We start from the raw sequence: 27,615 nt of genomic DNA, 5'->3' as shown, positions 1-27,615 counted from the left end.
CGCCTTGCTGATTGGTTGCAAGTCGCTGATTGGTCTCGCCAGCTGCCTGTCATGGCTGCCGCGACCAATCAGCGACGGCCACAGTCCGATTAGTCCCTCTCTTCTCCCCTGCAGTCAGTGCCCGGTGCCCGCTCCATACTCCCCCCAGTCACCGCTCACACAGGGTTAATGCCAGCGGTAACGGACCACGTTATGCCGCGGGTAACTCACTCCGTTACCGCCGCTATTAACCCCGTGTGACCAAGTTTTTACTATTGATGCTGCCTATGCAGCGTCAATAGTAAAAACATCTAATGTTAAAAATAAAAAATTATATACTCACCTTCTGCCGCCTTTCCCGCTCCTCGCGACGCTCCGGTTACTGGTCCATGAAAGCGGCAGGTTCCGGTGGCAAGTATGGTCTGCGAGAAGGACCTGCCATGACGTCACGGTCATGTGACCGCGACATCATCACAGGTCCTGCACGCCTCGCGAGAAGGACCTGCCGTGACATCACGGTCATGTGACCGCGACACGGTCAAGTGACCGCGACACGGTCATGTGACCGCGACGTCATCACAGGTCCTGCGCGAGAAGGAGGCGACAGAACTACAAGGGGCCCTCGGAAGGTAAGTATAGGTTTATTTTTTAACCTGTGACATACGTGGCTGGGCAATATACTATGTGACTGGCCAATATACTACGTGGCTGTGCAATATACTACGTCACTGGTCAATATACTACGTGGGCATGCATATTCCAGAATATCCGATACGTTAGAATCGGACCACCATCTAGTGTGTATATTCTCTATATCTATCTCTATATATCACCAAAAGTAGAAAAAATACACATGATATATTCGATAGTTGCATCTTTATGGCTAACAGCATTTGACTAGGTTTCGCAACATAGATAAACCTAATTTTACATATAGGTCATAAATCTAATATTCAGTTTGAATGGAGCATATACAGAGTCACAAAAACCCTAAACATAACAATCAAACAATAGTGATTTAGTGAGATTCTGAGATTTTATATAAGGATAGACACGTTCAAACTGGACCGTATGACTTGTCTTGTTCCACCTGCATTATCCTTGGCGCAATTATTTAATGCTACCGCTTCTGTACCCTCCCCTGAAGGTTAGCGACGGGGATGTGGCTTTGGAATATAATTTTTTATTGGGTTTAAGTCAGTGAAAGAAGATAAATTGTGTTATCTTGACCGCTGCCAATCCCTCATCCGCACACGAGGTAACAGAATCTGGCTGCTGTATCCCAGGACTGCATTGTTCTGATTTAATAATTAATGTGCAGTTAATTGAGGCTTTTACTGAACTGACATAGGATGAAAGCAAAACCTGCCTGTCTGGATCCGATGCGTCCCTGGGAACAAGTTCACTGTGTTCCCTTGGCGTCTGTCTCCCCTGGGGAGGGAGGGTCATAGAAAAGCGTTGTGTGTGCGCACTATGACAGGCTCTCCACATCCGGAACGAAGAGGTGGTGGTCAGGAAAGCATATGGTTACAAAATTACTAAAACATGATGAGCCCATGAAGCTTCCTTCCAGTGCTCTACCGGAGCCAATAAAAATGTTTGAGATAATGACAGATATTAACGTTAGCTTAGGGTAAAAATGAAGAAAAAAAAAAAAAGAAATTATATATATATATATATATATATATATATATATATATATATATATATATATATATATATATATATATCTCATTCCACAAGAAACAGAAAAAAAAAAATCTTGCAGTAAAAGTAAAACAAATCAATCTCTCCTATGAGAAAAAAAAAATCCATCTTTAGATCTGAAAATAAATATTTAATGGACTTTATAGATTCATATTAGATTAGATCAAGATTTACCCGTAAAATACATTTTTAGAATTTCCATGGCTGCAATCGTAAAGATTGCCCGAGACAAAAGCAAGTTGAAGCCCACCTCCTTCATAAACATACCCATTCAGTTCAGCTATTCCTACAAGAGGAAGGCAGATAAGAGACTGCCAAGCACATTTGCTGACGCTTATCTCGGTGAAAACAATAGGATGAGAGGATTTTAATTGTTCATGCATTTGGCTACATTACAGCTTCATTATCTGCAGAGCCATGACAGGAATGCCATGTAGATACAAGGGGCTTCTTAGGTACCTCCATATTTTCATTGGAGGTTACAAGATTTGTGTGCCCAAGTGAAAAGATGTCCTTACACACAGGATAAAAGTTGATACAAATGGCAGATTTAGACCATAATAAAGGATAGTCGATGACCAATCAGGCAACATCATAAGGAGGGTGAAAAGTGAAATTCCAAACTATAAAACAGGCAGCAGACAACTGTATATCCTTTTTTGTATATTTCTTTACTTTTGATATATATATATATATTTTGTTTATTAACTTCCCATTTGCTGGGGGTCTAACAGCTGGAACCTCCATCGATCCCTAGAATGGCGCTCAAGAGTCCAGTCTGAACGTATCGGCAGCCAAACGTGCACCTCAACTTTATTCCTTCAATGGAACTGCTAGAGATAGCTGTGCGCTTTACTCCGACAGCAACTATGTATGTACTTGCTGGCTAGACAAAAGAATGAGAGGCTTTCAGGGGACAGTCACAGAGTAGATGAAATATCCCACCTAGTCCAGGAATAGACCGATGCTGGTTAGGCGACGGAGCATGGCAATGCTGCAACACTATGGTAGTTGCAGGGGGGATATAGAGAGATTTAGCACCATTAAGGAGAGAATATGGTGTGCGGTGTCAAGTGCTGAACTGTACTGGTGGGATAAGCAAGAGGGTTTGGCCATCAGAAAGGGAGCATGTCCCTCTGCTGTGAGGTGGAGTGTGGAAATTATGTGTTCTCTGAAGAAATAGACCATTGAACTTCGGGGTGGAAGATAGCTCAGCTCCTTGAGGGCCCAAAGAGAGTCATGGAGTGGTAAGTGCACTAACAGCTGTCCGGCAGTGCTATGGAGCTTATGAAGTGATTATTGTATGTGCTGTTGCCTAACTGGTGAAGACTGTGGTGGACGGTTAACTCCTGTGGTTAAATCTGTAAATGTTTTGGGGGGAAGTAGGAACAATTGTGTGAGGAATAAGTGTGGGTAAGGGCTCATGCAAACATCAGTGGATCTCAGTCTGCAATGCAAGGACTGGCCATGGCTCTCTCAACTGAAGCGCAACCTCTTCATATATTTCTATGAGAATGTCACACTCAGGTCGGTCAGTCCGTGCATTAGCAGTTTGTGCTTGGTCCGATTTGCATGAATGTCTGCATCATGAACCTTAAAGGCCCCGTCTCACACAGCGACGCTGCAGCGATACAGACAACGATGCTGATCGCTGCAGCGTCGCTGTTTTGTCGCTGTGTGGTCGCTGGGGAGCTGTCACACAGACAGCTCTCTCCAGCGACCAACGATCAGGGGAACGACTTCGGCATCGTTGAAACTGTCTTCAACGATGCCGAAGTCCCCCTGCAGCACCCGGGTAACCAGGGTAAACATCGGGTTACTAAGCGCAGGGCCGCGCTTAGTAACCCGATGTTTACCCTGGTTACCAAAAAAAACAAACACTACATACTCACCATCTGATGTCCGTCAGGTCCCTTGCCGTCTGCTTCCCGCTCTCACTGAGTGCCGCCGTACAGTGAGAGCAGAGCGCAGCGGTGACGTCACTGCTGTGCTCTCACTTTACGGCGGCAGTCAGAGCAGGAAGCAGACGCCAAGGGACCTGACGGGCAACAGATGGTGAGTATGTACTGTTTGTTTTTTTTTTACATTTACGCTGGTAACCAGGGTAAACATCGGGTTACTAAGCGCGGCCCTGCGCTTAGTAACCCGATGTTTACCCTGGTTACCAGTGAAGACATCGCTGGATCGGTGTCACACACACCGATTCAGCGATGTCAGCGGGACCTCAACGACCAAAAAAAGGTCCAGGCCATTCCGACACGACCAGCGATCTCGCAGCAGGGGCCGGGTCGCTGGTACGTGTCACACATAGCGAGATCGCTACTGAGGTCGCTGTTGCGTCACAAAACTTGTGACTCAGCAGCGATCTCGCTAGCGATCTCGCTATGTGTGACGGGGCCTTAAGAGTGTACGAGGTTAATCCTAGATGATTGTGCAGTCAGATCCTGTGAGGTTACATAAAACTCTGAGGAGTGAAGGACTATAGCGGAAGTGCTAATGTCTGCACAGAAATCAGAAATGTGTCAGGGATGTCATCCGGTAGGAGGCGGTCTGTATGTCTCCTGCTCAGTAGCCATTGAATATCGATGTGGCTGCTGAACCAGGGTCCTGATATTTTATTCACTTATCTCCAACAGACACCATACCTAATGTCATCCATTCTGCCACCATTGCCTGTCTTATAGGAGCCCTGTTTTCTGGATCTCAAAAATGGCCAGAACAGAGGCATGGGGAGTATAGTGGAAAGTCTGAAATGCCACCCCATTACATTTCCATTGTTGTGGACTAGCCCTAATGATGTGCTGCATCCATTACACTAAAGAAAGACAGGGGGAAGTGTGGTTCAGACTTTACAGTCAGCTATCCATGCCTCTGTAGTACCCATTTTGGATATGAAAAAATGGGGCATCAGACAGATAACGGCAGTGACAGCAGGACGGTAGGTAATGTAATTTTAAATTCGTTTATTGATTCAGAATAAACTATACAATACACAAGTTTGCATTTGTTATTATCAATTACAGTATGGAATACAGATGGTTACAATGCATCATCATATCCAAGATATTACAAAAGTGACAAACTGTGCACGTTGAATCACTGATGTCTTATAAATCACCTATAACAGTAACTACATTAACTTTTAGTAGCATGCCGCCAAAAAGGAAGGAAGTGCCATACAGATTTCACCCTTGAAGTGATGCCCCCCAAACCACGAGCCCAACTCTTGCATAATTGACAAGTTAATCGGGATTATAAAGTATTATAAGAGGAGTTCCATCTACCCCAGATCCTCTCGAATTTACCTGGACACCCTCTATTTTGATATAATGTACGTTCATACAGGATGATCGAATTCACGAGATCAACCCAGGCTCTGAGAGATGGGCAGGAACCACCCATCCATCGTAATGCTAACACCTTCCATGCCAGAAAAAGTGCCTCTCGCAGAAATATTCCGGTACAGTGATCCCAAGCCTCCGCATCCCACACCCCAAAAAAGCAAATCAGTGGTTCAAGTGGGACGGGTATCAGTAATAAGGATGTTAATAATGTCGTCACCTCCTTCCAATAATGAAGAATAACAGGGCACTTCCAAATCATATGAATGAAATCTGCATCACTTGAGTGGCACCTCAAGCAATCTGACGGAGGCGGCCCATTTTAAAAAGTCGCACCGGGGTCAAATAAGACTGATATATGATATACAACTGAGTCATTTTATTATTAATAGAAGGGGAGACTTTAGTAGGGGATTCCAGAATATCCTCCCACTCTTCTCCCGATACATCAGGAAGAAGTCCCTCCCACTTCCCCTTGATAGAGTTTATAGTAGACCCAACTCCCATGGACAACAGATAAGTATATAGGGAGGAGATAAGTCTTGAGGACCCTGTGAGTTGAGAATACCTATCAAAGGTAAAGATGAGATGGCCCGATCCGCACCCATATTCCGCATGTGTGATTGAAAGGCTGATCTTAGCTGCAGATAACGGAAAAACTGAGATCTTGGAATATTATGAGTGTTTTGTAGTTGTTCGAAGGATACAAAGATCCCTTGGTTATATACATCTCCCACCGAAAGGACACCATACGAAGTCCAGAAATCAGTGGATGGGTGGCTCAATAATCCCAGAAAGTAACTATTATTCCACAGGGGCATTTCAACCACTACATCTACAAATCGAATGATTTTTTTAATTTGCCTCCATATTAATCGTGCCAGCCGGAGTAAAGGCAGCAAACGAGGAGCATTAACTTTCTCTAGTTCCAGAAACCCCAGTGGACAATCGACCCGGGCAGAATGGAGTAGATGGCTCTCAGAGTTAGGCAGGGAATTACTGGACATCCATTTATTTATCGCCTTAGCCTGACCGGCGAGATAATATAAGTAGAAATCCGGTAGAGCCGCCCCGCCCCCCTGCTTCGGCCTCTGTAGTGCAGATAATTTAAGTTTGGGTCTAGTTTTCCCCCATATAAAGGATGTAACCAGGGAATTTAAACTCAAAGAAGTGTTTGGGTATGGGCACGGCACTATGTTGAAGACAGTAGCTAAGTGTGGGGAGCAATATAATTTTAATTAGGTTTATACGGCGGGCAACAGAGCGGGAGTTTACTCCAGGTTGCAAATTTAGTTTTGACCAAATCTAATAGTGGATAGATATTAAGTTGTAGATCTAATTGACTATGTTGAGACATGTGGATACCTAGATATTTGAAACTGGAAACAATGGGTAGCGACGAGAGAGTTTCAAGGCAGGGTGTCTGAGTATGTGAGAGAGGGAACAAAGCAGATTTATCCCAGTTTATATAGAGACCAGAGAATTTACTAAATTTATCTATAGTCGCTATCACTTCTGGTAACGTTTCCTCTACTTTGTCCAAAAATATCACCATATCGTCAGCATAGAGACCAATGGTATCGACTCGACCCGCAATATTTATTCCCTTAATGTCATTGGAGGTCCTTATGCGTATTGCCAAAGCCTCTATTGCCAAGGCGAAAAGAGCTGGGGATAGAGGACATCCTGACGAGTTCCCCTATATAGGGAAAAAGGCTCAGAAATGGCATTATTCACAACTATACGTGCCCTGGGTTTCATATATAATATACCTATCCCTCTCAAAAATGTATCCCCAAAACCGTATTTCCTCAAACACGCAGATAGGAAGGGCCACTCGAGAGAGTCAAAAGCCTTGGCTGTATCTAACGATGCCAATGCCCAGTTATTATCCGTTTCCTTATACTGAATCACTGACTGAACCCGTCTAATATTAATGGACGTGCTTTTACCAGGCATAAAGCCAGTCTGGTCTGTGTGTATAAGATCTAATATGATCGTGTTCAGTCTATTAGCCAAGATTTTAGTAAAAATTTTATAATCTACATTTACTAACGATATGGGACGATACGATCCACACTCCAAAGGATCCTTCCCCTCTTTCCTGAGCATAACAATATTTGCATCATAAAATGTTTTGGGCATAGATCCTCCCTCCCATATTTCCCGATGTACCTTCAGTAAGAGTGGTGCCAGTTTATCTCGATATTTCTTGTAGAGCTCAATGGGAAACCCATCAGGCCCAGGGGCTTTCCCAGTGGCCATATCTGCTATAGCATGTTCTACTTCCTCTAGGGTGAACTCAGCGTCCATAAAGGCCCGCTGGGTTGGACTCAAAGGAAACACCAAATCTGATAAATAATCTAAACATTCAAAAACATCGAGACCACTACCAGATCTATATAACGCTTCATAGTAATCATGAAAACATTGAAGAATGCCATCTGTAGAAGATACCAACGAGCCATCAAGTGTACGGATTTGCAGTATAGTGTTAGAGGTGTTATGTTGGCGCACTAAGAAAGCCAGGAGTGTACTGGCCTGGTACCCTAGTTCAAAGTAGGATTGACGGGTAAAGAATAATTTGCGTTTTGACTTAGTGTCCGCATGTTGAGCATATAACCTCTGGGAGGCGAGCCATTCAGCCCTGTTACCACTAGTTTGACTAGCTATATAGGCAGCCTCCGAGTCTTTCAGACGCTGCTCGCTCATCTTTCCTCGCCGTCACCCTTTTAATGTAAGAAATTGTGGAGGACAGGCACCCCCGTAAATAGGCTTTTAGGGCATCCCAAAACAGACCAAGATTTTGAGGTTCCGGGTGAGTTGAGATGAAACAATTCAACTGGTCAACCGTTCTATCACTAGAGTCTATTAGTTTTAACCAGAAAGGATTCAACTTCCAGGATATATTATATGATTGGCCATATTTAAGTTTAAGGATAACTGGACTATGGTCCAAAATCCCTCTATTGCCATGTTCAACACTATCCACCCACAGTGCCAAATTACTAGAACCAAATATGTAGTCTATGCGAGATAAAGATCGCCTGGTGGACGAATGACAGGTATATCCTTTAGTCTCAGGGTGACGCACTCTCCATAAGTCCAGCCACCCGCTACCACCCATAAACAGCGCCAACTGGGAGGGGGGTTGGGACAGAAGCTCCCCGGATGTCGTGTCATCCAGTCTCAATCTGTCCAGGGAACCATCCATGACTAGGTTAAAATCTCCCATACAGATAACACTAGCATCAGGATAATTTAAGGAGAAACCCAATGCCATGCGAAGGACCGAAGTACTCCCTGGGAGGGGGGGTTTGTTATAGACACATAGTATTACATATTCACGCGAGTTAACAAATGCATGTACAAAGACAAAGCGACCTTCAGGATCCCGTCGTGCTTCCCTGGCCTCCCATCTAACATCTCTGTGTATTAACAAAGAAACCCCTCTCGAGTAGCTGGTGTGGAATGCATAGAAAGACCACTGCACCCACGGCCTTTGTATATATCGGGCAGTATCTCTAGTCAAATGCGTCTCCACTAGTGCCACAACATGCGGGTGATACTGTTTAATTTGTGAAAATACTTTGATCTTTTTCCGGGGGGGTTTTGATACCCCGTATATTCCAGGTCATAAATGTAATCTCAGACCCCATGTTTATACTTAAAAGAAAGGAAGATGTGAGCTGTTACTCGGGTCAGGTTCAGAGACGCCACACAAGGCATAAAAATAATATTGGCGGCTACCGTACATATCAAACAATCAAAACTAATACAAAAAAATCAAACAAAACAAAACTTGAACAGTAGAGGAGTACAATCCTGTACTCCTACAATCAAATAGAAAAGGGGATACCCTCACTGATTCCAGCGTCCGGTATTATTGATAAGCTCAGCACCCATATGGAGAGCTTGGTTTATGTTGCAATTAGACTGAAAGAACAAATTAGGAGTCTTTCACAGTAGACACCCTGTAGGACCGTAACCATTCGGCCACCTCCGCCGGGTCCGTAAAGAATAAGGAGGAACCGTCGTGGACTATACGCAGCCGAGCTGGATAAAGCATGGAGTAGATATTTTTATCTCCAAGTTGTTTCTTGATTTCCATGAACCGCGCCCGCTGTCTCTGGAGCTCCATGGAGAAGTCTGGGAAAATCGATATGGTAGCATTGTTGAATTTGATAGGGCCCTTCTGCCGCGCCAAGCGAAGAATAGCATCTCTATCTCTGCAGTTGAGGAGGCGTGCCAGAAAAGGTCTAGGCAGAGTTCCAGGGGGGAGAGGTCTCGTTGGGACCCTATGGGCCCTTTCCACCAAAAATGTTGAGGAGAATCCATTCCCCAGAGAGGTTTTAAGCCAGTCTTCCAGGAATTGTTCAGGCTGCTGACCCTCTGAGCATTCTGGCAGGCCAATAATTCGAATGTTATTGCGGCGTACTCTATTCTCCAGGTCATCTGCCTTTTGTTTCCAGGCGTTTATAGAACCAGCGGCTTTTGCCAGGGTAGTCTCCATAGGGGTGATGGTATCCTCTATATGGGACACTCGTGTTTCAACCTCTGAAATACGCCCTCTCATGGCCTGCATATGATGCCGCAGATGACCCACCTCAGTGTGCACGTCCTCTATCTTTTCTAGTGAGGGATATAGCCTGCATTAGTTGCTCAGATGCTTGTTTAAGGGTCAGCTCTTCTTGCTCTCCCTCCTCATTACTATCGGAGAGGCGATTTCTAGGTTGGGCCGGAGTAGAATTATTCCTGAGAGCGCGTACATTATCAGGGGGATCCTCCCTGGCATATTTCCTTAATTTATCAGCAGCCCCTACTCCTTTGGAGTGATGTATGGTGGACAGCAGAAGGAGCTATACAAGTCAGCGGGCACCACAGGATATAGGGCTGTATCTCAGAGTAAAAAGTCCACTGGACAGGCAGCTGGCGTATAGGGGAGTTATAAAGGGTATCAGTTATAGTGGTCACTGATATACTATATATCGGAGTGGTTTCACAGTTTCCACAAGAGGAACAGCGGGGAGGGGGTTAATCCCTCCAAAGTTGTGTCACTGGCAGGAGAAGTGTCTGTCTGGCAGGGGGGCGCAGGGCCCAATCTTTCAGGGCACACACCACACCACCCCTGTATTATCCCAGGCTATTCACTCACCTCCTGGTCAGCACCGCCAATGTAATGAGGAGCGCCTCTTCCCCTACTGTCAGGGCGTGCGCTGTAGTAATGGCCGCCGCTCCCCGCAGGCACCACCGCTCGTCCCGGAGTTCTCAGCTCCCTCGCGTCAATGCCTCCCAGCGCTCACCGCTGAAGTCCGCAGCTCCACCGTTTCCAGCAGAGGAATACCCGGTTATCAAGGAAAGCCGGCGCTGCGTCCTGTCTCGCTGGAGCGCGCGCACTAAGATGGCCGCCGCTGCACAGGTATCCTCCGTCCGCCCAGGCCACACACAGATTCCCACGTCCCGGGTCCTCACAGCAGCCGTTCGGGAAGGTCACCCGACTCCTGGGGTGCCAATGCCAGCCGGCACCGCTGATAGATAAGGGGTCTTAATGGCAGGATAAAATCAGGATGGCCGGAGCTCTCACGAGGCACGTCTCTCCTCCACAGCTACATAGCCACGCCCCAATGTGGTCATTTTAGGATGAGGTTTGAAAGTCATTTTAAGTTAAACTTCTTATTTGACCAAATTAGCAATATTAATCTTATATCTGCAAACAGTGATAAAGTTCCTAAAGGAGAAAAAAACGTGGCGCTAAGGGTAGTAAGATACAATTAATTGAGAAGGTGAGTATCTATAGGAAATTGCTCACCTGATGCAGTTGTGCAAACAGAGGCACAACTCCCACTTGAAGTATGGATGTAGTTGCAAAAGACTGCTGACGACCTAGTGAGGAGGGATTGGACCCTGAATCAGGAGTATCCCACAGTGTAGATGCCAGAAAGGAGGACCAGGGAATGGGGCTGTCTTTGCCACTGAGAGAAATTAAAGGGAACCTGTCACCACGTTTTTGGAAGATGGGATAAAAATAGCGTTAAATAGGGGCAGAGGTGGGCGTTACATTAGTGTGTTTGTTATGCGTTTATTACCCACCTAAGTTGCCGAAATACCTTTGCAAAGTCTCCGTTTTCGCCTGTCAATCAGGCTGGTCTGGTCAAAAGGGCGTTGTCTTCCCCCAGATTTTGCGTAGTTTTCCGTTGGTGGCGTAGTGGTGTGCGCATGCCCAAGGTCCTGAATCCTCTGCCAGGGGATTTAAAAGAGCGCGCTGTTCGTTTTCATTGGTGATCGGTGGGCGCGGCCATTTTCCTTTGGCCGCGCGTGCGCAGAAGCGGCGCTCTGCTGGCCGCGGCTTCAGGAAAATGGCCGCGGGATGCCGCGCGTGCGCAGATGGATATCGCGGCGGCCATTTTCCTGAAGCCGCGGCCAGCAGAGCGCCGCTTCTGCGCACGCGCGGCCAAAGGAAGATGGCCGCGCCCACCGATCACCAATGAAAACGAACAGCGCGCTCTTTTAAATCCCCTGGCAGAGGATTCGGGACCTTGGGCATGCGCACACCACTACGCCACCAACGGAAAACTACGCAAAATCTGGGGGAAGACAACGCCCTTTTGACCAGACCAGCCTGATTGACAGGCGAAAACGGAGACTTTGCAAAGGTATTTCGGCAACTTAGGTGGGTAATAAACGCATAACAAACACACTAATGTAATGCCCACCTTTGCCCCTATTTAACGCTATTTTTATCCCATCTTCCAAAAACGTGGTGACAGGTTCCCTTTAAGGGTGCAGAAATTTCAGGTTGCTTGTAGGTAAAGTTTTATACAAACTGATGAAAAAAAAACTAAATAAAAACTATATACAAAATGCTTTTTGGCTGTTTGTAGCCTTCTTCAGGTGTTTAAAGAAGGTTACAGACAGCCGAAATGCATTGTGTATATAGTTTTTGTTTTTTTTAATCAGCTAGAATAAAATTTTACCTACAAGCAATCTGAAATTTCTGCACCTTGATTTCTCTCGACGGCAAAGACAGAACCATTTTCTGATAGACTTTCTGGAATTTTATATCTAGTAAAGTGACAATACCATAAGAAACGGTGTACCCCTGAGCCTGAAGCTTGTCCGAGTGCTGTCCATGAAGAAAAAAAAAACAACAACAACAAAACACAGGCAGTACTCAGACTAATATTATTCAATGGGAGAGTGCAGATGACCAATTTTTTCATTGACTGAATCTGCATGTGAAAACCAAAAAAAAATAAAAATTCAGCATCCAGTAGTTTCTTCCATAAAATCGGCTAAGACTCACCCATTCAAGTCTATGGGTGCTTTAAAAAAAACTAGAAGATATCGAATGCCAATATGAAGCCACAGTACAACATCCGATTTTTATGAATGCATTACAATTCGGCTGTAAAAACTGGATTGTATATGGACTGCACACTGATGACAAGTGAGAAGGAAATCATCATCCCACTTTTCCAGAAGAGACTGAACAATAAAAAAAATTAACTTGTGTGAACCTACCCTAAAGATGACTTTTCACCACGTTCCACATTAGATTTAAGTGCCATGAAGATTTTTTGTTTGTTTTTCAAATAGACTTGTTGATGGTTTGCGTATCAGGGTCTTTGGATGACTGAAATCAATCTCAAAAACCTGTGATAATTAGTTTGCCAGATGAGCCCAATTAGAGGAAAGCTACTAAAGACTATGTTCACACATTGCATTTTTGCTGCGTTTTATTCGTCAGGTAAAAACCTGCTCTCTTGACAGTAAAGAGCAGGTTTTGCAGAGTTTTTTTGCTGCATTTTTATCAGGTACATGTGTCTCTTGTGCATGCTGATATTTTAGTGCCCTCCCAAAAAAAAAAAAAAAAAAAAAAAAAAAAAAAAAAAAAAAAAAAAAAAAGGATGCAACTTCCTACCTGCGGTTTTTGCTGCGTTTTGCACTTACTCATTACTTTCTATGGATAAAAAAAAGCTGCAAAAACACTGAAAATAGTGAAATGCAGCAGTTTTAAAAGACAAAGTTTTAGCTCAGCCTCGAGTTACGCCAAGATTATGAAACTTTTTCAAAGCATTTTATGTCAGAATACTGGGCGTAAAAGCTTTAATAAATCGAACCCATAGGCTAAAGTGGTGTTTATGCATGCCCAGGTTGGCCATTAAAAGATCGCCAATTCACTATATTCAAGCTAATCAGCAGTCATTTTAACAGCTTGTATAGAAAAGCTTACCACAACTATTTGCTCTCAGCACATTAAAGTGAACCTGTCAAAAAGGGTTCTGCATAGTAACCTACACACAGTGTCAGGTCGGCGCCATTATACTGAATAAAATGATACCTTGGTTGATGACATTGGTCTTGAGGCTGTTTCTTAATCTTTGATAAGTTTTGTGTTAATGATGTACTCGTGTCCTAAGGCGGGGTTCATATATGTGGTGCTCTGATTAGGTATTCATAATGCAGACTGCTGACAGGTCGATGATCCCTCAGTGACCTGCCCCCTAGTTTGCATAATGAATACCTAACATATGGAATACAACAACAACAAAAAAGCTGCAGAATATAAACCGCTGTGTTTCCGCGCAGTTTTTTCCGCAGCATGTGCACTGCGGATTTTGTTTTCCATAGGTTTACATGGTACTGTAAACTCATGCAAAACTGCTGCGAATCTGCAACGGTCAATCCGCTGCGAATCCGCAGCGTGTGCACATACCCTTAACAACACAAGTTTTGTTCAATCTGCTCTTCAGATTAAAAGCAGTAAGTGACGACATAACTCACCAGTCACATTGGTGTATTTATGAAAAGCTGGTCCATAAGTAGGACAAATGTCCGTGATAAACTGCATTTATCCTCAAGTTCTACAGAAGTTGCAAATAATCATCAGAATGGCTGTAATTCCTTCTGTGCAAATCTGTTCCAGGATAACCTTAAGCTTGTCTCACTAAGCGAGATCGCTAGCGAGATCGCTGCTGAGTCACAGGTTTTGTGACGCAACAGCGACCTCAGTAGCGATCTCGCTATGTGTGACACGTAGCAGCGACCAGGCTCCTGCTGTGAGATCGCTGGTCGTGTCGGAATGGCCTGGACCTTTTTTTGATCGTTGAGGTCCCGCTGGGTAGCACACATCGCTGTGTTTGACACCTTACCAACGACCTCGTTGACGACTCAGACACTGAATCGTCATAATAGCTCCCATGTGACATCGTTGTACAGGTCGCTACAAGTCGCTGGCGAGATGTCAAACAGTGAGATCGCAGCAGCGATCGTTGGGAAGATCTCACTGTTTGACATCTCACCAGCGACCACATAGCGACGCAGCAACGATGCCTGACAGGTCGTATCGTTGTCGGGATCGCTTTAGCGTCTCTAGTGAGACGGGGCCTTTAGTGTGGAAACTTCCCCAGTCTCCACCTTCTTATCACAGGAGGTGATAATCAAACACAATGAAACATTTCAGGTCTACACGTTCAGTATTTGGCCACTATTGTACATCAGTTTTTGTAAGCCAAAACCAGCAATGTAACAATTAGAGGAAAAGTAACCCTGAAGATGGGGTTAGGCTACGTTCACATTAGCGTCTTTGGGCGCAGCGTCGTCGACGCAACCCAACACGCATGTCAAACCTCATACACAACGCAGCGTTTTTTGACGCATGCGGTCAACGTCTTTGCAGGTGAAATACAATGCAATCACCCTTTTTTTATATCTATGGGGTGGTCTTGTCACTGTCTAGACACTTCATCACTTGTTTTTTACTCAAAAGGCGCATGCATCGAACAACGCGGGTCAACGCAGGCACCTGGGCCCTATGCGTTTTACATAGACAGTAATGTGTTTTTTTGGGCGCATTTACGACGAAGTGCGTTGCATGCGTTGTTTACCGGAAATTTGACGCAGGAAAAATGCAACATGTAGCATCGGCCGCGCCCTGTCTGATGCGCCCAAATGACGCATGCGTCGTACAACGCTTGACAACGCATACCGGCGCATGTCCATGCGCCCTCCATGTTAAAGATAGGGGCGCATGGGCGCATGACGCATGCGTCGGTATCCGTCGACGACGCTGCGCCCAAAGACGCAAATGTGAACGTAGCGTAACACACAGAATATTGAAGCTTGGCCTTTACTGTCTACAGGAATCAGATTTTAATTTCAGTGTCAAAATGCTGAAAAAGATGCAGGGGGAATGTTCTTCAATGCAATCAATGCTTTCTCACAAGATGAATGGCACTGGCAGAGTTAGTAGTATGTCAATGTTATAGGTGAAACTCTTGTTTCTAAAGAGTTTTTTCCTGTAATTACATTGCAGACATAAACCATATAAAAAAAAACATGTTGCGTTATGGGGAAACACTGAATGATACACTACCAAAACGATATGGCAGCAAAGCAATAAGATTTTAAGATATTTTATCCGCACAATTCAAAGAATACCTGCAGTGGAAATTTACCTGCACTGCAAATTCGAAATCCAAAATGGATGTGAATTTATGCTGAAGATAATCAGTTGCAAAATCTGTAGTATTTTTTTTGCTGCTAATGTAACCTAACTGTATTTTGTCCAGTGGTGGATGCACATATTTTTTGTCCAAAATTGCACCGTATTACAGCAAAGACAAAGATTTAACAAATCTCATCTATATACACAGAAAAATGTACGTGTATTGCATATATTTGGCTGTGATCACACATAGCAGATTTTTCCATGGAATATCTGGAGAAAAATCTAAATGTGGATTTTGTTGCAGATTTTTCCATGGAATATCTGGAGAAAAATCTAAATGTGGATTTTGTTGCAGATCTTTCCATGGAATATCTGGAGAAAAATCTAAATGTGGATTTTGTTGCAGATTTTTCCATGGAATATCTGGAGAAACATCTAAATGTGGATTTTGTTGCAGATTTTACCTTCTGCATTGCAAAAGGCTGAAGTCTGTGATATATTAGGAAAAACAATTGACACGCTTTGTTTCGTGCAACATGTCAATTAAACCTATGGCACTCATCTGTTCAGCTAGTGCTATATTACGCTATGTACTTTTCTCATGCGAACCCATACGGAAAATTAGCAGCAAATAGAAAATGTGTCACCGTGCCCTAAATCTCCAGCACGACAACTTAAGCTGGGGCTACACAGCGACTTTGGCTAAATTATTTATTTTGCAACCAAAGTTTGGTGTCGCTGTTACATCGCATTGCAATACAAGTGAACGAGGTCGCGTTGCCAAACCAAGGGCACAACGACAAGCAAGTCACAAGATGTCCAATCGTGACACAGAACCATCGGTGTTGAATTGCACTGTGATGTGGCGTCACCTAGCTAACTTTGGCAGCTCGACAATAGTCACGACCAAAGGTCGCCATGTAATCCTAGTTTCGTACTGCAGATATTCATCACAGATAGGCCGTGTTCACACATACAGTAAATGTTGCGGTTTTTTTATCTGCTGCGGTTTTTTTATCGGCATGTTTACTGCAGGTGTCCCCACTTAAATATGCAATAACAATCTTCTTTATTTTTCTGCATTTTATTTATGAATTTTTCCTTTGATGTGTTTTTGGTGCAGATTCGAAGCAGCATTTTTAAAGGGAACCTGTCACGCCGTTTTTTCGATATGAGATAAAAATATGGTTCAATAGGGCCTGAGCTCAGCTTTACATTAGTACCTTTCATATCCCCCAATTCCCCACCTTTGCTGCGAAATTACTTTAGTAATTTCTCCGTTTTCGTATGTCAATCATCCCGGTCCGATGGGCGGGGCCTAATCGCTGTCTCCCCCCCCACTCCTCGGTGTGTCAGACGTAACTAGATCTGTGAATAGCACAGATCGCGGTCAGTTTCTGCGGTTGCGCATTGAATTAGCGTCTCGCGCGTGCGCAGTATGCTTTGACCAACTGTGGGCAAAGCATGAAATCATTATTGCGCATGCGCTGGCATTTTCCTTGACGTTCTGTGCCCCGGAAGTCTTTCTATGCTTCCGGCGCACAGAGCATAGGGTCAAAAGCCGGCGCATGCACAATAATGATTTCATGCTTTGCCCACAGTTGGTCAAAGCATACTGCGCACGCGCGAGACGCTAATTCAATGCGCAACCGCAGAAACTGATGCCAAAGAAAGGAAAGAAGATTCGTAGAGCTAAGCCGGAGGTGGGGAGAATCGGCAATTAGGCTCCGCCCATCGGACCGGGGTGATTGACATACGAAAACGGAGAGATTACTGAGGTATTTTCTCAGCAAAAGTGGGGAATCGGGGGATATGAAAGGTACTGATGTAAAGCAGAGCTCAGGCCCTATTGAACCATATTTTTCACATCGAAAAAACGGGGTGACAGGTTCCCTTTAATGTCTTTTTTGTTTTTTTACAGGAAACCTTTAATTCTCTGCTTATAAACGCAAATTAGTTTTTTACATGCTCTCCATAAAATGAGCGAGAAAAAAGCATAGTGCATCGCCTCTTTAAATTACAGTGGCCATTAATATTCATGAAATCACATTCACTTTGCATGGACGGTTAATTGCAACAAATTTTCTGCACAGAAAAAACGCAGCGGAAAAAATGCCTCATTTCGCTACGTGGGACAACTGCCATAGGTAGAAAACGGTGGTAGTTCCACAACAAAATCCTTGACAGAATGAGCATGAAAAAAAAGCTGATTTTATCACAAATTTCACAGTACATTCTGAAGCAAATCTGTGATAGGTTATTTTCATCCAATTTGTGAACGGAGCCTAATAATTGTATCTTCAGACAAAGTCACATTTTGGTGGTAGCTATGTGTTGTAGGCCAAGGCTCCATGATGATAAGTTATAAATTATATGCAATTAATGCAGTAATGTAGTACACTACCAGTACTATGTGATATAAGAAAATATTTAATATGCTGCGCAATTTGAGAACCCAAGACAATTATTGTATGTGATAAGTAACCATGGAGCCTTAGGGTTCATGCAGACACCCATGTAAATCAGTCTGAGCACGGATAACTAAGGCCTCTTTCACACTAGCAACGTGCACTGCACGTCGCTATGCGTCGTTCTGTAGAAAAAACGCATCCTGAAAAATTGCTTGCAGGATGCGTTTTTTCTCCATATACTTGAATTAGCGACGCAGTACGATGCATTGCCACACGTCGCAACCGTCGTGCGACGGTTGCGTCGGACCGTCGGCACAAAAAAAGTTGCATGTAACTTTTTTTGTGCGTCGATAGCGTCTTTTCTGACCGCGCATGTGCGGCCGGAACTCCGCCCCCGCCTCCCCGCACATCACAATGGGGCAGCGGATGCGATGTAAAACAGCATCCGCTGCCCCCGTTGTGCGGCGCTTCCACACTATGCGTCGGTGCGCTGCAACATCGCATAGCGACGTGCAGTGCACGACGCTAGTGTGAAAGTAGCCTAATGCACGAACTGGCCGCAGTTCTCCTGACTAGAGCGTGACCGTCTCATAGAAATATACAGTACAGATCAAAAGTTTGGACACACCTTCTCATTTAAAGATTTTTCTCTATTTTCGTGACTATGAAAATTGTACATTCACACTGAAGGCATCAAAACTATGAATTAACACATGTGGAATTATATACTTAACAAAAAAGTGTGAAACAACTAAAATTATGTCTTATATTCTAGGTTCTTCAAAGTAGCCACCTTTTGCTTTGATGACTGCTTTGCACACTCTTGGTATTCTCTTGATGAGCTTCAAGAGGTAGTCACCGGGAATGGTTTTCACTTCACAGGTGTGCCCTGTCAGGTTTAACAAGTGGGATTTCTTGCCTTATAAATGGGGCTGGGACCATCAGTTGTGTTGAGCAGAAGTCTGGTGGATACACAGCTGATAGTCCTACTGAATAGACTGTTAGAATTTGTATTATGGCAAGAAAAAAGCAGCTAAGTAAAGAAAAATGAGTGGCCATCATTACTTTAAGAAATGAGCCTATAGCTCTGCCCTTCACCTCGCCAAACAGACTTACTTCACCACCCTGATCTCCTCATTATCCAACAACCCCAAGAAACTTTTTGACACCTTTCACTCCCTTCTCAGGCCAAAAGCACAAGCCCCTATCACAGACATGTGTGCTGATGATCTGACCTCCCACGTTATAGAGAAAATAGACAATATCCGTCAAGAAATCCGCTCCCAGACACCAAGTTCAGTGACTCCCATCCCTCCCTGCATGTCCCCTGGCTCAATCTCCACATTTGATCCCATCACAGATGGAGAAGTCTCCAGGCTCCTCTCTTCTTCGCATCCGACTACATGCACTACCAACCCCATTCCCTCTCATCTCCTCCAGTCTCTCTCTCCAGTTGTCACTACTAACCTAACTACAATCTTTAATCTCTCACTCTCCTCAGGCATTTTCCCGTCCTCCTTCAAACACTCTATCATTACTCCGTTACTAAAGAAACCCGCCCTCGACCCATCCTGCACAAATAACTACAGACCAGTCTCCAACCTCCCCTTCATCTCTAAACTCTTGGAGCGCCTAGTCTACTCCCGCCTTAGCCATTACCTCTCCACTCACTCCCTCCTAGACCCTTCACAGTCCGGCTTCCGCCCCCTACACTCGACAGAAACTGCACTCATCAAAGTGACCAACGACCTTCTGACAGCAAAATGTAACGGTGACCACTCTCTGCTCATTCTTCTCGATCTTTTTGCAGCTGTTGACCACCCTCTCTTACTCTCTAGGCTCCAGTCACTAGGCATTAAGGACACTGCTCTCTCCTGGTTCTCTTGCTATCTTTCTGACCGCTCCTTCAGTGTTCTATTCTCTGGCTCCACTTCGTCTCCTCTTCCTCTCACTGTCGGAGTACCTCAGGGCTCAGTCTTTGGCCCCCTTCTCTTCTCTCTCTACACGGCCCCAATTGGACAGACCATCAGCAGATTTGGCTTTCAGTACCATCTTTATGCCGACGACACACAACTATACACGTCATCCCCTGACCTTACTCCCGCTGTACTACAGAACACCAGTGACTGTCTGTCCGCAGTCTCCGACATCATGTCCGCTCTTTATCTGAAACTCAACCTCTCCAAAACTGAACTTCTTCTGCTCCCACCATCTACTAACCTCCCTAAACCTGACGTTTCCCTCTCCGTGGGTGGCATCATAATAACACCCCGGCAGCAGGCGCGCTGTCTGGGTGTTACGTTTGACTCCGATCTCTCCTTCACATCCCATATACAATCTCTTGCCTGCTCGTGCCGCTTACACCTAAAGAACATCTCTAGAATCCACCCTTTTCTCACTATGGAAACAACAAAAACCCTCACTGTCGCCCTGATCCACTCCCGCCTGGACTACTGTAACGCTCTATTAACTGGCCTCGCCCTTACTCGACTTTCCCCTCTCCAGTCTATCCTTAATGCAGCAGCCAGGGTTGTCTATCTAGCTAATCGTTACTCGGACGCGTCCGCTCTTCACCAGTCGTTACACTGGCTGCCCATTCATTATAGAATCCAATTCAAAGTACTTGTTCTCACCCACAAAGCTCTTCACAGTGCAGCACCCCCTTACATCTCCTCCCTCATTTCTGTTTATTGGCATATCCAACCTCTGAGCTCTGCAAATGACTTTCGACTAACCTCTGCACTAATCCGTACCTCCCACTCCCGACTCCAACACTTCTCCCGTGCTGCGCCAATCCTCTGGAATGCTCTACCCCAAGATGCAAATCACGGGGGAACATAAAAACTACTTGCAAATGTTGTCTGCGTAAAAAGGTATATTAACATAAACCTTTTAAAGGGAACCTGTCAGCTGATACATACTGCACAAACTGTGGGCATGTATCAGCCACTGGCTGTAGTATCCCAGCCATGCATGCTTGTTTGTGAAACACTGCAGTATTTCAGAGATAAACATGCCTTTAATAGCTTCTCCTTGCCCACTGACAGTGACTGACAAGTCTCTGTCTGTGTCCGCATATAGCCAGAGACTTGCCAGTCAGTGTCAACTGGCAGGGAGAAGCTGCCAGGGAGCTGCGTGTACGACTAGTGCACGGTGCTGCTCGCTCCTCATCAGCTATTAAAAGCATGTATATCTCTGAAATGCTGCAGCATTTCCCTGACAAACGTGCTTGACAGGGATACTACAGCCATTGACAGATAGATGCTGCCCGCATTTTGGGCAGCATGTATCAGCTGACAAGTTCCCTTTAATTCATTTACTAAAATTCATTTACTAATATTTTGCTTACATTTAGTAGAAAGTTAGCTTAAGTGTTGATCACTCCCAGTCACAATCATATATAATGTATCCCTAAGGATAGCCTTATTCTTTTAATTTTTGCTTCTTTAATTGACTGTAAACATATAACCGTCTTAATAATTTGATACCTTTATCTATATTTGCACCCATTTTACAATCCTTCATTTTTTTCCTGTTTCAGTTTTAAATAGCAAGGGTACATCAGGGGACATTAAAATGGGTCTATTATTCATTGCAGGTTATCACAACTCGATATGGGAGCACAGCACAGTGGATATTGGCATCCTGATATATGGAATACACTATATCAGCCAGGAACAGATGACAGCTCATTGCAACTGCAAGTGATCAACAATTAGGCCATGTGCACACGTTCAGTATTTTTCGCGTTTTTTCGCTATAAAAACGTGATAAAAACGCGAAAAAAACGCTTACATATGCCTCCCATTATTTTAAGTGTATTCCGCATTTCTTGTGCAAATGTTGCATTTTTTTTCCGCGAAAAAATCACATCGCGGAAAAAAAAGCAACATGTTCATTAAATATGCGGAATTGCGGGGATTCCGCACACCTAGGAGTGCATTGATCTGCTTACTTCCCGCACGGGGCTGTGCACACCATGCGGGAAGTAAGCGGATCATGTGCGGTTGGTACCCAGGGTGGAGGAGAGGAGACTCTCCTCCACGGACTGGGCACCATATAATTGGTCAAAAAAAAAGAATTAAAATAAAAAATAGTCATATACTCACCTTCGGAGTGTTCCCGCCTCTCTGCGCTGCATGCTGCCGCTTCCGTTCCTATAGATGGTGTGGTGAAGGACCTGCGATGACGTCGCTGTCTTGTGATTGGTCGCGTGACCGCTCATGTGACCGCTCACGTGACCGCGACGTCATCGAAGGTCCTGCACACACACACCATCTATAGGAACGGACGCCGCTGAGGAGATCGGCTGTCTGCAGAGGGTGAGTATAACCATTTTTTAATTATTTTTAACATGATATCTTTTTACTATTGATGCTGCATAAGCAGCATCTATAGTAAAAAGTTGGTCACACTTGTCAAACAGTATGTTTGACAAGTGTGACCAACCTGTCAGTCACTTTTCCAAGCGATGCTACAGATCGCTTGGAAAACATTAGCATTCTGCAAGCTAATTACGCTTGCAAAATGCTAAAAAAAAGCGAAAAAACCTGGAAAGAAACGCAAAAAAAAAAAATGCGGATTTCTTGCAGAAAATTTCCGGTTTTCTTCAGGAAATTTCTGCAAGAAATCCTGACGTGCACATACCCTTAGACTTTCCTTCTACTAAAAGTAAGCTAAATATTCATCTTTTTTTTAAAGTGTGGTTTCGTTAAAGGTATCACTGTGAGTATTAGTATTGTACAAGTGGGGTTTTAGAAAATTAGGTATATCTTAGCAGGGACTATTTGCAAATGTAAGGATAGTTGAAAACTGCCAGTAAAATCACATTTGACTCTCTGGCAGCTTGAACAAATCTTGGTTTGGCAGATGCATAGTGCCTAGTACTACTATAAAAATTGGCAGAGGAGTGGAAATAGTATGTGGCTAATCTTAAGGGTTTAATGGGTATGACCTGGTTATGGAAATACCCAATGACTGCAAAGGAGTATGAAATGGTTAAGAAAAGTGTGGGGCAAATAAAGATAAAAATATAAATAAGACCCCTTCGGCACCAACAATACAGGCCGGGAAAGGCTCACCGTCTCCGAATAAGTCTGATGACTCAGCTACCCAGTGGGACTTTGATGATACCCAGGTGGAGGCACTAGCAATAAAGGTCTCTAAGATCCTCATGCCACTGTTTGACTCAAAATTTAACCAACTGCAAACCTCTATTAATTCAGTGCTCACGCAAGTTACCACCCTAACACAAAAAATAGGGGAACTGGAGAATCGTGTGGTGGACTGCGAGACCTCCACCTCGGATATCCGCTCAATCCTTACACGCCAACAAACCACCATTGATTACTTGAAGGACAAGGTCGACGACTTAGAGAACCGGAGCCGAAGGAGCAACTTGCGGTTTGTGGGCATACCCGAATCGATCAAGGGAGAGGATCTCATCACTTTGTTAACCAAGGACCTGCCTAAGGCCCTGGACTTATCCTTCCCACAAAATCCTCCTTTGATCGAAAGAGCACACCGATTGGGAGACCAGATCCCTGATGAGAAAAGGAGACCAAGACCAGCGATCGCTAAATTTCTATACTACACGGCTAAAGAGGCCATTCTTAAAGCATATAGGCAGCGGCGTTCACTTGTCGTCAGAGACTTTCAGGTCCTAATATTTCAGGACTTCTCACCAACAGTAACTGCCAGGAGAAAGCTGTTTACTCCAATCTGCAGTCAACTGGTAGAGAAGAACATCAGGTTCCAGCTGTTATTTCCGGCCAAACTCAAGGTGACAGAGAATGGCCGAACAACCGTATATACAGACCCGGATGCAGCAAAAGCGCACTTCCTTCCTCAAAATGATGCTGACTAGGAGAGTCAATTAGGATGATACTGATTCCCTGATTTGTGTTATGGCAGAACGTTACTTTGCCTGTCAATTATCCATGTTAATGTTTATATGTTTAAAGGTTTATGTCTCCCATCCTGGGAAAGTTAACCAGTTGCTTTTTTCCCACCAGCTTCAACCCACCCCCTTCCCCCTGAGGGCACACGGCTTCTTACCCTATCCGGCCTACCTTGAGGGACCTGCTCGCTGGGACAGGACCCGAAAGATCCAGAAGCAAATATTTCCGATACTCGAGATGCCCAGAGCTGGAGTAGGATGAGTACCGCATCCACACAAATTACACCAATACATGCACAACCACATACATTTATTTCTTGGAACGTGGCGGGATTGAACTCCCCAGTGAAGCGCAGGCGTGTTCTAACCCATTTGAATAGATTTAAACCCGATGTTGTTTTCCTTCAGGAAACCCACTGGAAGCAGGGAGACGATAATTCTCTACGAGCTCCTTGGATTCAAAAGTGCTACACGGCCACACATACCACTAAATCAAGGGGCGTGGCCATTCTACTGGGGACTTCATTATCTTACACGCTGCTAGAGGAACACTCTGACGCAGAGGGAAGATTTCTATATCTCCTGCTCCAGATTGGAGACACTGTTTATACACTGCTCAATATCTATGCTCCAAACAGCCCTAACAGCACTTTTTTCTCTAATCTATATCAGTTTTTATTATCTAAACGTATAGACAACCTTATTCTGGGCGGAGATTTTAATGCTGCTCTTTCCCCACATCTAGACAGGTCTTCCAACTCACCCCATGATAATCAGACTGCTCAAATTATTGTAAAAATAATGCAGCACACTGGTTTGTGCGATCCTTGGCGCGTGCTCCACACCACGGAGAAAGACTATACGTTCTATTCGCGGGTGCATGATGTGCATTCAAGAATAGATTATTTTCTACTTACTGATACCTTGTTTGAAAAGGTGGAAAACACAACAATAGAAACCATTGAGGTGTCGGATCATGCGCCAATTACATTACGGCTCTTTCTGAACCCGCCAAGATATCCCTTGAGGCATTGGAGATTTCCATCATATTTGTTTAATTCAGAGGATTTTAGGAGATTTCTTCAGACACACTGGAACAACTTCCTAGACGATAACATGTCATCTTCCTCAGACACGTCCTTATTGTGGCGCACCTCTAAGGCAGTGATGAGAGGCCATATTACTTCCTACCTGATACATCAAAAGAGGGAAAAAAGGGCAAAATACCAACTTTTGCATACGGACTTATTGACTACCCACCAGACCTATCTGACTGATCCCACAGACATACTTAAAAAACAAAATTACCTAGAAGCCAAACGACTCATTGATACTTTCACTATTACCCAAGCTACAAGAAGTATAGATTTCACAAAGAACCATTATTATAGGTGGGGCGGAAAGACGGGCAGCTTACTGGCACGCCTGACTAAGCCGTTCCACTCTAGACGCACAGTTGTACAGGTGAGACACCCAGAGAACCATCAAGTGGTCACATCAGAAAAGGACAAACAACAGGCCTTCCTGAGGTACTACACTGAATTATACAGGGAACGACCATATAGCTCACAGGACACGTGGGATCTTATATCCTCGACTGCACTACCAAAAATAACGGGAGACCAAAGGGAACAGTTGTCAGCTCCAATAACTATTGAGGAGGTGCAGTCGACGATCAAGTCCCTACACAATAACAAGTCACCAGGACCTGATGGTCTAACTGCTGAGTATTACAAGATGCTGCAGCCAGATATCACCCCCATGATGGTGGATCTACTCAATACCATATACACACAGGGGGAACAAGTGGAAGGCTTTCATGAAGCCCATACAATTCTTCTACCCAAACCAAATAAAGACCCTCTTGAGGTAGGCTCATATCGCCCGATATCCCTACTAAATGTAGACTACAAAATACTCACTAAAATCCTGGCAGATCGCTTGCAAGAGTTTTTACCAGGTTTACTCATACCCTCACAACTGGGTTTTACAAGAGGCCGCCACTCTGCCCTGGGAGTTAGGACGGCTGTGGCCGCAACAATTCTTGCTAAACAACAAAACTGTCCTCCCTTACTGCTACTCAGCCTTGATGCTGAGAAGGCATTTGACTCAATATCATGGAGCTTTCTGAGCACGGTTTTAAGGCACAGAGGCTTTGGCGATATTTTTCTTAGATTTCTACATACCATACAACATAACGCAACCACTAAACTATCCATAAATAATTTACTATCTCCTCCAATCACTTTGGAAAGGGGAGCAAGACAGGGATGCCCAATCTCACCGATACTTTTTAATCTGGCACTGGACCCTCTATTAAGGTACTTGCAGAAGTGGCCAGGTCTTCAGGGATTACAATTTGGGAATACTGAAATTAAAACGATGGCTTTCGCAGATGACCTTTTAATCTTTATGTCAAGACCTCGGGTCAATCTGGGCCCTTTGCTTTCAATAGTAGAGCAAAAGGGAGCAATAATAGGTTTCTCAATAAATGTGACAAAATCTGAAGCTCTGATGCTCACGGGACCCGCAAAACCTATGTGGACTCAAAATTACCCTATCCAGTGGAAAACCCAATCTATTACATACTTGGGTGTTCAAATTACTAGATCTCCAACAGAACTGCAGCGGACTAACCTGCAGGCATTTATCAAATCATTACAGGACGACTTAAATGCGTGGAGTAAATTCACCCTCTCTTTTATAGGTCGGGCAAACCTAATAAAAATGATCTCCTTCCCGCGGCTGCTATACCTGTTTAATGTCTTGCCGTTCTATCTAAGACCTGTAGATGAACGCAACATCAATCGACTATTCCGCAATTTCATATGGCAGGGAAAGAGACCTAGAATTGGACTGTACATCCTCCAACAGCCTAAGACTAATGGGGGAATCAATTTCCCAGATGTTAAATTATATAATTTGGCAGCCAATATGCGGATCCTTAGGGACTGGCTGAACGGTACATTCACTTATTCTTCCAATGCCGTAGAATCACCTCTGATAGGTAGTGGGTCCCTGGTAAACTTGTTACATTCCCCTTATCCCTCACTAACATCAGACCATAAAAATAACCCCTTATTCATGTCAATGTGGAGGACGTGGGTGATGGTGCGTAGGAGGCTGCATTTATCCAGTGGTGTTTCACTTGCACAATCATTTTCCAATAATCCTAATTTCCATGATGGAAAGGCACACCCCATCTTCTCTAGATGGCAGAGGGAGGGTTTACGGTCCATTGGAGACATAGTTGACATACAGACAAGGACCGTAATTTCATTTGCTCAGGCATGCACTTTGTTTGATTATATACGCGCACACCCTTTCCACTACATGCAGCTGCAAAGCTACGCACATAGTGTCATACACACTTTCAATGACGATGACTGGCAGGACAAATTACTGAACAAGTTGAATACATGCACTCAGAATAGGGGCCTGGTCTCGGAGTACTATACATTCCTTCGTCCTTTGCTACAATATGATACCGTAGGGGTGGGAATTACAAAATGGCAGGTGGATGATGTCTCCTTTACGCCATCTCTTCTCTTGCGGGCATTACAGAAAGCACTTAAATATATACCTTCTGTCTCTTATTGGGAAATGGCATTACAGATCCTACACAAGACCTATGTTTCACCAAAACGTAGTTATCTGATGGGGAATCTGGCGAGCCCGGCCTGTTCTAGATGTGGGGAACCTGAAGCGGACCACTATCATTGCTTCTGGGCTTGTCCACAAATTCAATTGTTCTGGCAGCGTATACATACCTTTGTGTTGACGCACACTTTATATAACATCACACTTACTCCAGCCTGGGCTCTCTTT

The 27,615-nt window shown here is 44.4% G+C and overlaps 1 protein-coding gene and 1 long non-coding RNA gene across 7 annotated transcripts in view; one reads left to right on the top strand and one right to left on the bottom strand.

The window, feature by feature from the left end:
• Positions 1-27,615, bottom strand: part of LOC143768828 (uncharacterized) — a 252,489-nt gene that overhangs the window by 111,385 nt on the left and 113,489 nt on the right. Inside the window, exon 1 of one of the 6 annotated variants that reach the window (XR_013214070.1) lies at positions 13,369-13,420. The exons of 4 other annotated variants lie outside the window; for them this stretch is intronic. The gene's annotated coding sequence lies outside the window, so the exon portion shown is untranslated. Of the gene's footprint in view, positions 1-13,368; positions 13,421-27,615 lie in introns of those variants that run through there. One more of the 6 variants, XR_013214066.1, reaches the window with a different exon arrangement.
• LOC143764458 (uncharacterized) overlaps positions 1-27,615 on the top strand; it is a 243,780-nt gene that overhangs the window by 159,605 nt on the left and 56,560 nt on the right. The window lies entirely within an intron of this gene.

Source organism: Ranitomeya variabilis, chromosome 4 (genome assembly GCF_051348905.1).
Source record: "Ranitomeya variabilis isolate aRanVar5 chromosome 4, aRanVar5.hap1, whole genome shotgun sequence".
NCBI classification, from domain to species: Eukaryota; Metazoa; Chordata; class Amphibia; order Anura; family Dendrobatidae; genus Ranitomeya; species Ranitomeya variabilis.
Note: the sequence above shows the minus strand (reverse complement) of the source record. Positions and strands in the feature narration are given on the sequence as shown.